This window comes from Chenopodium album, chromosome 2 (genome assembly GCF_948465745.1).
Source record: "Chenopodium album chromosome 2, dcCheAlbu1.1, whole genome shotgun sequence".
Taxonomy (NCBI): domain Eukaryota; kingdom Viridiplantae; phylum Streptophyta; class Magnoliopsida; order Caryophyllales; family Amaranthaceae; genus Chenopodium; species Chenopodium album.
Window position 1 is genome coordinate 27891075 of NC_137835.1, and position 15397 is coordinate 27906471.

The window sequence follows — 15397 nt, forward strand, 5'->3', positions numbered from 1 at the left end:
CTGTTGGCATACACCCTCAAGGGAGGCTGCCTTGCTAACGCGTCCAAACTCTTAACCATGGTACCATTTTTGACACCCAAAGCTTGACCAATAGTTGAACATAGATCTTGACCTTAGGTAACAACCTATTTGTAATGGGCATTAACTTGTCAGTTACAATAAACCTATTTGTAACGGGTAAATAATAGTCCGTTACAATAAAGCAACGTAATATTACGGAAAAAAGTATTCGTAACGGGCAAAATGATACCCGTTACAAAAATCTCATTATTCGTAACGGGCAACTCTTTGCCCGATACAATTAAGTTAGTGTGTGTAACGGACCCCAGCTGTCCGATACAAATAGGTTAGATACTTGGCCACACGTTAAAAACCCTAAAAGTCTAATGCATTCATTCTCTCTTCAAACAGCCGTCATCAGTCACACTCTCTCTCCTCTCTCTTACTTACTTTCTTTCTCTCTCCTTCAATGGCGATTTGCCGAATTTTTCTCACTTCATTCTCTCTTTCACTTCTCTTTACCTCCATTTTCTCTCTCCTCCCTCCATTGATTAACCTCCCTTTAATTTCCCCCTTTTTTAGGTTTTTGATTTGATTAATTCTTTTTTTTTCGATTTGATTTTGATACTTTATTGTTTAATGTTGATTAGGTGAGAAGGGAAGAAGGATTAAGGAAATGAGCCGGGTTTTGCAAAATTGGTTTAATTTGTGAGAAAATATGAAGAAAGTCGATCGGCGCCGATAAGAAGAAAGTCCGGCGAGCATCTGCTGGATCTCTGCAAAACGGCAGCAGCGAGACTCCTCAGGTTTCGCCTCTTTCTTTCTCCTCTTTTTCTTGCATTTATGTCGATTTTTTTATTTTTGTTTTGTTTGATGATTTAGGGATTTTAGGGTTTAAGTTAGTTACATTTCTTGATTTGAGTCTTTTAATTTGTCACATTTTAGATCTTAATGATGTTTCTGTTTATGGAATTAGTTGTCGGTTGATGATTTATCTGTTTTGGCTGATGAATTATTTAATTTTGGTGGTAATTTTGTTGTGAATTGAGGTCTAATTGTTGAGATGAATGAAATTTTAGTTTGTTTTTGTTCTGATTTTAATGTGAATTCTATTTATTTGAGGTTGTTTTTGTTCTGATTTTGATTTGCAATTGTTTTAACAACAGTTCTGCGGTAAATGGAGTATTGTATTAAAGGGAATTGATTTTGTACTCGAAAAATTGTTTTCTGCACTCTTGATTGGTCGCAGTTTTTATGAACCAGTCGGAGGGTGACTGTAAAAAATTATACTTGTATTGGGATTATTACAAATCCTGGTTTTTAGGACTAATAATGTTGCTGCAATCTCAAGGCATACTACGAATTTTTAATGACGAATCAGGTGGGGGCTGGTCCATTTTGTATGAATGGCATAGATTACGGAAATGATATTGAGTTGTGAGTGATTTTACGTGGGTTGTTCTTTGTAGATGTTTGTTGTAATGCATAGAAGGTGGTAATAAGTGGTGGCAAAATTCAATTGAGAAAGACTCCTAGTTGGTTTGTGGAGATGTTTTATCATACTTTTACACATGATATCCCGCGTAATATCTATGGTGTTGTAACAACAAAGCTGTTAAACCGTTCATTGCCTTGCTCTTAGGCTTTGAATTACTATTGTTAAGTTTGTCTTGCTTTCTCTCGCAGTAGAAGGAGAAATTACTGAACCAAAAAACAATATGATAAAACACAAAAACTTGGATTAGTAGTTTATCAATTTGAAATCTGTTTTGATATTGCAACTTTGCATATGTGTATGAGACTATGTTGGTCGGACTCACCATTTCACTTCAAGTAATGTCAAGTCCTCGTGGGTATAGTAGTATAGATACATAACACTTGTAGCTAGCTGAGTATCAGAGTGGCAACATATACTTGTGTTTGACATGAGTACTCAAATCTGAGTACCATTTTTGGGATAATTGACTGTCTTGCATAAATTTATATTATGTCAGTGCATTTTATTCTCCTTTCAAACGCATCTTGTTGTTTCTTGTCCAAATAATCTACCCTTTTTCAACTAAATTTGGAAAGAAGTTAACTTGTGTTTTCTTGACTTCTACACTTATATAAATAGTTAGGTAGTAATTGATTTTCACCTGTTTTTATTTCCCGTGAGTTTCTTATCGATTTAATTTTCTGCTGATGGATTTCTTTTGATGAGTGCTGGCATAGAAATTTTGTAAATGATACTTAATTTATGGTGTTAAATTTTTGTTTGTTGATAACATAGTAAATTTTAAGCTATAAAATTAGCTCTAGAAATGAGACTTAGTGGACAAGATAAGTCTACTGAATTGGTATATTAGCTCTAGAAGTGAGACTTAGTAGACAAGCTTGTTCCTGCTGCTAATAATGGTGATTCTATGGTGTTTTATTTGAAGATGAAGGGAGATTATAATAGGTATTTGGTTGAGTCTAATACTAGTCCTGAGAGGAAATAAGCTGCTGGGAGTACTCGATCTCACCGCCTACAAGGTTGCTCAGGTATAATTTATATTTTTTTTTTCTAAATTTTTCTTCAATTAATTTGGTAGATCTGCGTTAATTAGGGTTCGGATTTGGTTATTGTTTGTGTTTTTTGCGTTGATTTGCTATGATATTTGCATTTTTGTGAAATTATCGAGTTTTTGAGGAATTATTTTGAGAACTTGATCTGGTTTTAAGCCACGTGTCCAATATTGTGCATTGAATTTGGATTATGTTTCAAATTTTGGTAGATTTCAAAAATTGAGGTATGATGTAATTTTCTCATTTAGCAGGTAAGTGCAAAGAGTTGGCCCTGATGTTGATGGATTTTTGGTCGGCGGTGCTTCCCTTAAGGTAGTGTTTTTAAGCACTTGGAATTTCAATTTACTGGAGTAGTTATTATTACATTTTCAATACATCAGATAAAAGATTTGCTACCTGATTTTCTTCTTCCTTTTGTCCGTTCAGCCGGAGTTCGTAGACATAATCAAGTCTGCTACAGTGAAGAAAGGTGCTTTTGTTTGGATATGTAAGTTTGATTTGGGGACATTATTGCTTTTGTTTGGATTAATTTGTGGGAAATATGTTCAGCGTGTTTTTTTGATCCGACTCGCTTTATACTTAGCCAAGAGTGATCTGAGTTTCTTAATTTTAATTTTACTTTGTGTTTGTAGGTATTAATTTTTGTTTTTGTTTAATCATGCCATGGAATCTATCTTGTTGTCTAATAAATTAATAACATCCGTTTGTATTATATGTGAGCTTCAGTTTGTTTGAATAATTATAGAAATAATTTGTTTAATTGTTACTAGGAGGAAAGGACTTACTTTTTTATATAATTAATTATTCGAAAAGGTGTATGACTTATAGTTTTGCTCTGTTCTTAGCTTCATTTTGGCTTTTTTAATTAAATAAATTTGAAATTATTTGTGTTTCTTTGTGTACAGGAGGAAAACATTGATGATTTTTCTTCGGGGAACCATTTGAGGAAAATCCTATATGAAAGAAGATATGATGTCCAAGAGAGATGATGTGATTTTGAATTTCTTTTTATTTAAATTTTTAGTATTTATTTGGGTATAAAGATGAAATTTAAAGTATTGTGTACCATTGTTTTTACATAATTTATACTCAATAACATTTGTACATGTATATTGTTATATATAAAGCCTATATTGTACTTGTATACATTATAATTTTTCTCATTATTTAATAAAATAATTGTGCTAGCTGTCCGGCATGTGTCCAGCATGTGCTGATAGCTGGTATTTTTTTTAAATTGGGGGAGATACTATTTGTAATGGGCAGATAACATGCCCGTTACAAATAACGGGGTTATTTGTAACGGGCAGGTGAAATGTCCGTTACTAATAACGGGTTATTTGTAACGGGCATGTGAAAGGCCCGTTTCGGATAACGAGTTATTTGTAACGGACAGGTGAAATGCCCGTTACGAATAATCCGTTATTCGTAACGGGCAATTGAAATGCCCGTTACGAATAACAGGTTATTTGTAACGGACGCTGCTCGTTACGAATAATATAGCCTATCCGTAACAGCAGTACACGTAACGCCCTCTGCCCGTTACGGATAAGCTTTTTTTGCCCGTTACGAATAGATTTTTTTCCACTAGTGTGACTAAATGCTACATGGTTTGTATGGTGCTAACTCTCATGTGTTTTCTCTTTTTGTTTAACCCATGACCGAGGGTTTTTATTTCCACATAGTAATTAGTACGGACTAAAAATTGATTAAAATATGGAAATTACACAAATTTAGACCTGGAATTGCGCACCGTGTTACGGCAGACCTGCCGTGCCACGGTGTGCAATGCCGTGACACAGTGCATTGCCCCGTCTGACGGTGCTCTGTACCATGTCACAACAGTCAACACCGTGACACGGTGCCTAGGAGGTTTGTCCGGTCAGCTTTTTTTTTTTTTGGTCTTTGTGCATGCTTATGTGGTTCGTATGTCAGGTTTGGTGTCCTGTTTAGCTGTACGGCCATAACACGTGTCTATAACCTTCACTTAATCACTCACATGTTGTGTTCACACACATTTCCGTTAGTCGTGCACCATTTCATGACTGTACTTTAGGGTGGTCTTGTGTCGTTTTTTTTCGTTTTTTTTCGGAGTAAGTCGGATGGTATCCTCCCATACTTTTTTTTTAAAAAAAAAGAAGTAAATTTCAAAATTCAAAATTTTTTTTTTTTATTTCCGGATGGGTTAAAGTTAAGTTTGGTCATTAAAGGTGTGTTTGTTTCGGTGTCACATCACTTGGTCAAGAAGCAGGGTTAGATTGTTACGGTTCGAGTCAATACCTCAATAACCTCTTATACGAAAGAGGCGTACAAGGAAACCACCACAATCATCTCCACAAGATCCATCTCCAGTCTACTTTCAACCAATGGCTACTTAGGAAGATATCGAGAACATCAACAAGACAATTGAGATTTTGTCTAACATGATGCAAACACTCACCACTAGAGTCAACACGGTAGAGCAAGACAATCAAAACAATGTTACTGCCGCTGCAATGGACAAGATCAAGGAACATACGAGTAAGATCTCTGAAGAGTTGACTTATGTGGAACAACCTGTCACTTCTTCATCCATAAGGGACAAACTTCCCGAGAAGTTTTCAACTGCTGACATTCAATTCCCAAGTTCAAGCCTACAGATAATCCGCTTTTCCACTTGAAGGCCTTTTCGCGACCATGGCTCTTAAGGGATTAGATGTGACACTCTTCCCTACTGTGTTCCTTTTTTCCCTGAAGCATGCCTGTCAACAGTGGTTCTACTCTCTAGAATCCAAACATGTTGTGACCTGGGAGGACATTACTGAGAGCTTTATGAATCGTTACAAGTGTAACATCCAAGCCAGGACTTCTGAATGTGAACACTCCATTCTTAAACAGAAGCAGAATGAAGGCTTCACTACTTACCGAAGCAGGTGGAGAGAAATAGCTACGCTCTTGGTGGATCCTCCCAAGGAGAAAGAGATGGTTCGTCTGTTTATTGCAAATTTGACTCATAAGTACAAGCAACACTTGAAGTTTCTGCCTTTGAATACCTTCGAAGTTGTGTACAATATTGGAATCAATATCAAAGATGAACTCATGAAGACTGCTGGTAGCAATAATAATAACAAAAACACTTGGAAAAACAAGAAGAACGACACTCCTTCTTCTTCGTCTTCCAAGCCTAATAATGCTACCAACAATGTCAATATCAATGATGTGCTGGCTCTTAATGCTCCTCCTCAATTCCAAAGGCAAAGGAGGGTTTACACACCTTTGGGAATGACTTGTGATGCGGCTTTTGATCGCTTGCATAGTCAAGGGCTGATTATGCCAATTGGACCTTTTCCAGAACCTCGACCAGAGAACAGAACTGCTAGCTATGACCCCAATGCTCATTGCAAGTTTCATCAAGGCAAGGGTCATACTACTGAGAAGTGTTGGAGGTTGAAGGATGCGATCCAAGACCTAATTGATGCTAATCAACTTCCTGTCCCTCCAGGGGCAAGAAGCCTAATATTCAAACAGGTCCTCTTTCTGATGCTTTGGCTATCATTGAAGATGAAGTCTCCTTTGATCCGTCAATACTCATTCAACCTGTGAATGAACCTCTGCCAGAAGTTGTATTTGTCTCGAACTATGAAGAAGTAAATGCAATTTGTGATAGTGACGATGAAGACGTCTATCTCAAAGATATAGCCTGTTTGTCTCTTGGCACAAGTTAAGATGTTTGGGGAGACCTTGAGGTCAAGGTTCTCACCAGAAGTGGATGGTTGCAACAGCCTAATCCACCTCCACCTCCATCGCAATCACAACCAATAGTTGATCCCATCGACCCTGTGAACAACGATGTGGTCAAACAATTACAAAAGACCAAGGTGGAAACGAATGTATGGAAGCTTTTGGCCACCTCTCACGAGCATCGAAAGGCTGTGATGAATGCTCTGGTGAAAATAGGAGTCCATGATGATATGACTCCTCAAGGACTGGTCAATTTTCTCACTACTGAATTTCCAAGTACTTGCAATTTGATTTCCTTCTCTGACAAGGATCTGCCCCCGGAAGGGGACCAACATAACAAGGCCTTACACCTCACTGTGGTGTGTAGGCAGATAAATGTTCCTATGAGCCTGGTTGATAATGGCTCTGCAATCAATGTATGCCCACTCCGCACTGCAAAGAAGTTGGGCATAAAAAATGAAGAATTGACTCCCTCTACTCAAGGGATTCGTGCTTACAATAATACTCGCCGTCAAGCCGTGGGTACTATCATGCTAAACATAACTACTGGAGCCATTGAATGTCGCACCAATTTTCAGGTGGTGGACATTAAGGCTTCTTTCAATCTGCTGTTTGGTCGTCCTTGGCTTCATGAGCTAAAGACGATCCCATCGTCGTTTCACCAAAAAGTGAAATCCATAGTTGGAGGAGTTCCAATTACCATTGATGCTTCCCCCATGCGTATTCAAGTTATCGATACTCCCATCGTCCATGTCGAACATGACGAAGAAGATGAAGATCTCTGGGGGTTTTCGCTGGACGATGTTCTCATGATCGAAGAAGAGGAAAAGTGTTACCTCGACTTTGATCCTTATTCAAATACCAATGTTAATGCCATATGAAGAAGCAAGGGTATTTCCCTAGAATGACCCTCGGACTCAAAAAGAAAACGGCTGAACTTTGGGGCCATCCTGGTGCACTCAAGAAAGATACCTTTGGCTTGGGATTCAAGCTAACAAAGGAAGATGTGAAACAAGTTCTCCTGAAAATGAAGGCTCGCAATAATGCTCGAATCATGAACACGGAAATGGCAATGGATCCATATCCATTCACTCTCAATGGTTAATATATCAAAGAAGGGGGAAACTTCCCATGTTATGAATTCCCTGAGCCTTTTGTCTACAATGGGAAGCGTGAGCCAGGGTTCGAGATGTTCCTTGATTGTGACTTCGTCGATGAAGGGGGTGAACTCTTCATAACTAAGAAACCATCTAGTCCAAGTTATGATGATCTGAACATTAATCTTCTTTTTGGACTAGAGAAGAATGAATCCAAGCCTGTCCACAATGATGATTCTGAGCTCATTCAAGTTTTTATATCAAGCAAAGATTTTGACCCCTCTGAGTTAATTGTCCAGGCTGATAATGTTTCAAAGGGATGGCGCAAGAAGGTGAAGATCACTACGCCAAGTGGAGAGAAGTTGGAAGTAACCGCTGGCGAAGGTCCTATGTTTGATGAATCTGAGTCGTCTGGGTTCGAGTTCAAGTCTGAGTCTAAGTCTGTAGGCGAGTCTGAGTCTAAGTCTGTAGGCGAGTCTTTTGGATCTGAGGCAGACCCTCTTTCTGCTATATAATCCAATCCTGAGTCTCTTGTTGAGTCTCCTCGTTCTATCCCAAATAATTCCGGCGAGGTTGCAGCTGACCTTGCCCTCCTTGATGTAATGACCAATGAATTCAATAAAATGAGTACCTTTGCTTATGATGCGTGTCTTTCCCCTAACCCTGATCAATATTGCTTTGCTAATGATAAAAATGACAAAGAAATAATAAAAGCAATGGAAGAACATAAAAATAAAACAACAATTATTGAAGATACAGAAACAGTTAATATTTCCAATGATACGACTATCAAAGAAGTAAAAATTGGGTTAACACTAAGTCAAGATGAACGCAAAGGACTAATTAACTTGCTTAGTGAATTTGTTGATGTATTTTCTTGGTCATACCAAGATATGCCAGGAATTGACAAAGATATAGCTTAACATACAATACCACTCATTCCAGATATGAAGCCTGTCAAACAAAAGTTGCGCCGTATGAAATCGGATGCTGCTCTCAAAATCAAAGAAGAAATCAGAAAGCAATTGGCTGCAGGTTTCATCAAAGTATCCAAGTATCTAGAATGGATAGAAAATGTGGTTCCAGTTCCGAAGAAGGATGGAAGGGTCAGAATGTGTGTTGATTACAGGGAACTCAATAAAGCAAGCCCGAAAGATGGGTTCCCTCTACCTCACATTGACATTCTGGTCGATAACACAGCAAACCATGCACTCCTATTGTTCATGGACGGTTACGCCGGATATAATCAAGTATTAATGGACGAGGAAGACATGGAGAAAACCACATTCATCACACAATGGGGTATATATTGCTATACGGTAATGCCATTCGGGTTGAAAAATGCGGGTGCCACCTACCAAAGAGCAGCCACAACATTGTCACATGATATGATGCACAAAGAGGTGGAGGTCTATGTTGATGATATGATCGTCAAGTCAAAAGATCGCCCAGGCCACATCATTGCACTTCGCAAGTTCTTTGAAAGACTCCGCAAGTACAACATGAGATTAAATCCAGCAAAGTTTACATTTGGAGTCACATCAGGCAAACTACTTGGATATGTGATCAGTTCTCGAGGGATTGAAATAGATCCCACAAAAGTCAAAGCGATCATGGCCATGCCACCACCCAAGAATGAGAAAGAAATTCGAGGCTTCATTGGAAGGCTGCAATATATAAGTAGGTTCATATCAAAACTCACAGCGATATGTGAACCTATATTCAAGAAGCTTAAGAAAAATGTCCCAGTCACATGGGATGATGATTGCCAAAAAGCTTTCGACAAAATCAAAGAGTACCTAGTACGGTCACAAGAGAAACGATGGGGGCAATTCTAGCACAAGAGATCGAAAGCAAGGAGAATGCAATTTACTATTTGAGCAAGATGCTTCAAGGATATGAGACACGATACACACCACTTGAAAAGTTGTGTCTCGCACTTGTGTGGGCCTCACAGAAATTAAGACATTACATGCTCACTCATACAGTGAATGTCGTGTCCAAGATGGATTTTCTCAAGTACTTGTTTGAAAAAGCAACACTCAATGGCAGATTATCAAGGTGGATAGTCAACTTTGCTCAGTTTGACTTGAAATTTGTACCACAAAAAGCCATCAAAGATTCTGCGGTTTGACTTCTTAGCAGATTTTTCGCTAGAAGAAATTGAGAAAGAAGAAGATGAGTACAATTTCCCTGACGAAGATTTACTCATGACCGAAGATGATAGCTGGACGCTTTATTTTGACGGAGCTTCAAACCAAAAGGGTTGTGGTGTAGGGGTGTTGCTTGTATCACCCAATGAAGAGCATATCCTAATTTCCATGAAGCTCGACTTTGATGTCACCAACAATGCCGCAGAGTACGAGGCATGCATCTTGGGATTAGAAACAGCTGTGGCCTTGGGAATTAAGAAGCTCAGAATCTACGATGATTCATCACTAATTATTAACCAGATCTTCAAGAGATGGAAAGTGAGAAGTGAAAGTCTCGCTATGTATCAAGCTCATCTGGAAACTCTCACGGAGAAACTAGATGAAGTGGAATGTACGTACTTGCCTAGAGAAGAAAACCAGTTCGCCGACACACTAGCTAAATTAGCATCAATGGTGCGAATTCCAACAGACACAATCAGAATGCCATTGACCATAGAAAGAAGATATGAGCCGGCTTATGTTCACGCACTTGATGATGAACAAGAAGCACAAGAAGAAGATGAATTACCATGGTATACATATATCCTTAATTATGTGACAAAGGGAGAATGCCCTCCTAATACTGACAAAAGGGCACGCCGTGCTTTGAGGCTCCTGACCTCACTGTATGTGCTCATCAGGGGAGAACTCCACAAGAGGACTACACTAGGGAGAAATCTCTTATGCCACTACTACATTTTTTATCAAATGCCACGGTGAGAAAAGATCTAATGCAACGACAATTTCAATTCCGTCGCTTTAGATAAGACTATTGCAACGACTTATATTGATTCCAGCTAATGCAATGGCTAATGCAACGGATTTAATGTGCCGTGGCGTTAGATAGGGTAATGCAACGACAATTAAGCCTAATACCACGGTACAAAAGCTATATAATGATATAATCTGGCGCTTAAAGTTTTAGGGTTTTTCCGCCTCACCATTTTCCTGAAAATTTTGAAAGCCCGCCCAATCTAAGAAAAAACAAAACTAACAAAAAAAAAAGTAAAAAAAAAAAAAAAAAAAAAAAAAAAACCAATTCCTGCTCATTATACTGATAGATGAGAATGATAAATACGAAGGAATGGCAGCTAAAGCTTTTTTATATTATTATTCCCAATTGCTTCATATAATTACTTAATCTTCTCCATTTTCATAATTATTTCCAATTTCCAATTGTTCTTGAATCTCTACTTAATAGCTTCAAAAATTAACCTTAAGTTGTTTGATTTTGTTTGATTTTTTGCAGTTAATTTTTAACAGCGACGATAAGGCGATGAAGAACGACCCCTTTAATCTTCTGATGCTCTGAATTCCATGTTGCTGGCTAAAAGTCCTTTCTCGCTGTATTCATTTCTATGTTGCGGAATTTACATTGTCGTTTCGCCAACCCGCAATTTGTAAGTTGAGAAATCGTCCAATTTACAAAATATGCGTATATAATCTCAATTTCGTATTTTATCTCTTCTCATCGTTTGTTGTTATTGTTCTTTGTTGTTGTTATGTTACTGTTTTGTGGAGGTTTAATTTCTAAGTTCCAGTTTAATTTTCTGGGTTTTTTTTTTTCTATTTAGTATGAATAATTAGAGTTGCCATAAACGAAAATTGTTAACTTGTAGCTGGTGATGACAATTTTGAGAATTTTTGGCTATAATTGATTTTATTTTTGCAGATATTAGACAATTTGGGGGTTTTGGGTAACCGCTAGAAAAAGAAAAATAGAATGGGTACATCCTATTTAATTTTATGGATATTAAAATATAATGGGTTTTATATTGTATAATTTGATTATTTGAGTTTAATTAGTGTTTAGGAAAACATAATCAACATGGGATTTTTCAATTCCCAATTTTTGGGATTGCTAAATTTTAGTTTTGTGCTTTTTGTTTGATGATGGAGTTAAAGCCATTTGAGTCGATGCAATTAGCTAAATAACAAAGATTATTCCAGTATTTAATGCTTAATTTAAGTAGTAGCAATGGGCTAAATAACAGTATTGAATTTCTTTTGGAAATTATTGCTTATGTTATTTATTTGAAAGTTAACTTCCCTGTCGGCAAGGTTGTATCCCCTTCTTTCCTCTATATTCTTTTTGTTAATGTTGTTTTGAGGATCTTTATCTTATTTTCTTTTGTTTTTTTTTTATTAATTAGTTTAATCACTATAGTTCTAAATACAATAGTTTTCATTAGTTCTTACTGTATGTCCAGTCAAGTGTTCGTGCAAAGTATGTAAAAATAGAGGTACATACTTGTGTTCATTGCCATTGTTGTGGCAAATGTATGAGTTTCTCAATCGTAGGTCTAGTATATTTGGAACTTCTGTGTGCTTATGTAAATTTTCTACTGTTTTGAGCTCCTTAATAAAGTATTAGAGTTTGCCTTGTTGTGCATACATTGAGTAATGGTGGAAACCTGTTGTGGATGTTTGCTCTTAATCCATGTCACCGTACTTGGCTGCTGAAACACCCCTATTAGAATTGTATAAACTTATTTGTGCTAAACTAGTAGAATTGTAGTTCCCACTATAGAATGATAGCTTGGTTTATTTTTATTATAAAAATGAATGCTTGAGAATACAAGTTTTATTAAGTTTAACTTTTGCTCAATTAGCTCGGTTCTCCACAGATATCCATCTACCTTAAATTTAAAGCTGGAGCAAATTTACACGAAATTCACGTTGTACAAGTGTGACTGTATGATGCTTGATAATAAATGAAATTGTCATATATTAACCAAATTGTATGCATAGACTATACCTCATTACCACCATTTTTGAATGAGATGCCCTTCGTATTTTATGCTTTGTCACTTCGTTTGGGCCATGATGTTAGTAGTTTTCTAAATATTCTAGCAGATTTTGTCATGGTTAATTCTAAATTTTAATCTTTGCAAACTCCTCTTTTTCTAAATACATAACTTAATTTTACATGTATATTCTTGTGAGCTACAAATTTTAATCTTAATGTAGGTATATAGTACTAGAACTAGAACTAGAACTCTAGAACAAGGTCAGTATAACATTTTGTACTACAAAACAGCAAGGTTTGTGAATTTTTCATAATTATCCATAACTTTATTGAAAGTTGACAAGCCAGACATGTATTTATGAAATTTTAAGAACTATTAGTCTTCTTTCTCCCTAATCCTCTATTTATACATACTAAATGGTCAAGACAATTGCTTGGTGTATGTGGAGTTTTTCCCCTCATATCAAAGCTATAAAAATTTCAACTTAAACTTAGTAACTCTTGCCACATATGCTTCGTATATATGTTATTTCTTATCTAGCCCAACGTAGGGGTTGTCATTGCAGAGCCAATGTTAAAGCTCATTTTTCATCACAGCAAAACCATGAGACTGCTGATATTTAAGATAGACCTTAACCATTTCTATTTTGCAGGTTCTATGTACCCCTATAACCCCAAAATCTTTGTGATTTCTCTCTGAAAAATTATCATTCTAGAATCCGATTGATTTTTTTCCTTTTTTGAATATCTCTAATTAGTTCAATTATTTAATTTAACTTTGCTAAAGTTCATAATATTGAATTGAGTTAAAATTTCAGTTTGTGAATTTTTCAAAGAAGGTTGGGCTTCACTCTGATAAGTCATTATCTCCTTATTCATTGCATTTACTTGGATCAATGAATGAATGGGAAATATTATGCCTTTAGTTTATGCTTATGCTTATGGATTTTGTTTTGCTAATTTGGGTTTTGGTTCCTATTAATTTATGCAAAAAAAGAACAATAACATATGTTTTGGTTTATTGTTAGATAAAAATTGAGGTGAATTTGGAGTACCAGCACCAAGCATGGGTGATTTCAATTGTTGTTGTTGCTGCTCCTCCTGGCCTGCTCGCTCCTGTACAGTGTTGCGGTTGGATATTGCCACTGCTGCCCCTGTATATTATTGTTGTTGTCTCTAATTGTTGATCGATTCAAGATGATGACAAATTTTCCCGGCATTAAAACCTTGGTTTTTGCGGTATATGGTAGTCTAAACAGATTAAAAATGTTTTTAGGAAACATTGATTAGCTATGATTTTTTTCTAGGTTAATTAGTGTTATTCGATTTTGTAATTTTCCTTAAAGGACAAGAATGTACAAACTTTATTTTAAGTTATATAAATATAAATTCTAATTTATTTTTTTTAAAAAGTCAGATTTTAATTGTATTATTATTATTATAACTATTATTATTACATTATTATTAGCATTAGTTATATGCATTGCGTGGCATTAGATATAGAGAACCGTGGCATTAGGTATTGAAAACGTGGCATTAGGTGTTATAGCTAATGCCACGGCAATAATGTTGCCGTTGCATCAGATATTGATCTAACGCAACGGATCATCGACACCGTAGCATTAGGTGTCATACGCCGTTGCATTAGACCTACTGCAACGCCAGCAGATGCCACGGTACATGGCCGTTGCATTAGGCCTAATGTCACGGATTTTGACGCCTAATGCAACGGATTTGGGGGTTGCAATAGGTAAAAAATGTAGTAGTGTGCATAGCCAAGAAAGAAGCACACAAAACCATGGAAAACCTTCATGCCGGCATATGTGGAACACATATGAATGCCAAGATGTTAGTCCAGAAGATTCAAAGACAAGGTTATTATTGGACTACAATGGAGAGAGATTGTCACGAATACGTCAAAAAATGTATGAAATGTCAAGTCTATGCAAATTTACAGCACGTTCCACCTTCGCTTCTCTACAGTACATATACTTCTCCATGGCCTTTCTCTACTTGGGGTATCGACATCACTGGAAAGATAACGCCACCAGGACAAGGGGGCATGGTTCATCCTCGTAGAAATCGACTATTTCACCAAATGGGCGAAGCTGCCTCATATGCTAAGTTAACAGCAAAACATGTAGCTCAATTCATTGAGAAAAATATCATATGCCGCTATGGGGTACCTCATGAGATGATCAGTGATAATGGGACGCATTTCCAAGCTGAGTGCGCAGAACTATTAAAGAAATATCATATCAAGCATCACAGATCATCACCCTACAGACCATAAACAAATGGTGCGGTCGAATCGGCCAACAAAAATGTGAAAACTATCATCGAAAAGATGACGGAAAATTACAAAGATTGGACAAGTAAGCTACATTTCTCCCTTTGGGGTTATCGAACCTCTATTCGTACATCAACAGGGGCTACCCCTTTCTCTTTAGTCTATGGAGTTGAAGTTGTACAACCAATAGAGCTCGAAATCCCTTCTCTCCGAATCGCGTTAGAAAGCCAACAAGATGAAGTCGACTAGATTAGAGCAAGATATGATGAACTAGTCTTACTTGACGAAAAACGCTTGGCAACTTTGCATCATGTCCAAACTTACCAACAGCGTATGGCACGACATTTCGATAAAAAAGTCAAGACTAGGAACATCAAGGAAGGTGACTTGGTGCTTAAGGCACTTCGCAAAAATGTGTTAGATCCAAGAGGAAAATTTAGACCAAATTAGTCAGGTCCGTACATTGTTAAATCCATTTTGTCTGGCGGAGCGGCACAATTGGTAGATATGGATGGTCACGGTTTCCACAATTTAACCAACTTGGATCAACTCAAGAAATTTTATGCCTAGTTGCATGGGTTCATGACCCGATAGAGCTACGTTTGGCCTGATTCCTTTTAAGGATACGTAGGCAACCCCTCAAGGGGGCCCGACCACTTTACAAAATAAAATCCTTCCTCCGTCAATCAAGTAACACACAAAATAGCAAAATGGAGCTAAAGCGACATGTCAGCTTACACCGTCAAACGGCAGCTGACACCGTCAAATGGAAGCTCCCACCGTGCCACGATGGAATTGC

General features: G+C 37.2%; 2 long non-coding RNA genes across 2 annotated transcripts; both read left to right on the top strand.

The window, feature by feature from the left end:
* The first annotated feature begins 400 nt into the window (after positions 1-400).
* LOC145584878 (uncharacterized) lies at positions 401-3709 on the top strand. The gene is made up of 5 exons (XR_014100436.1): positions 401-806; positions 2424-2526; positions 2802-2862; positions 2977-3037; positions 3456-3709. It is a non-coding gene; the product is annotated as an uncharacterized LOC145584878 (long non-coding RNA).
* A 6848-nt stretch (positions 3710-10557) lies between these two features.
* On the top strand, positions 10558-13705 carry LOC145584886 (uncharacterized). Its single transcript, XR_014100441.1, has 2 exons — positions 10558-10959; positions 13337-13705. It is a non-coding gene; the product is annotated as an uncharacterized LOC145584886 (long non-coding RNA).
* Positions 13706-15397: the final 1692 nt, after the last annotated feature.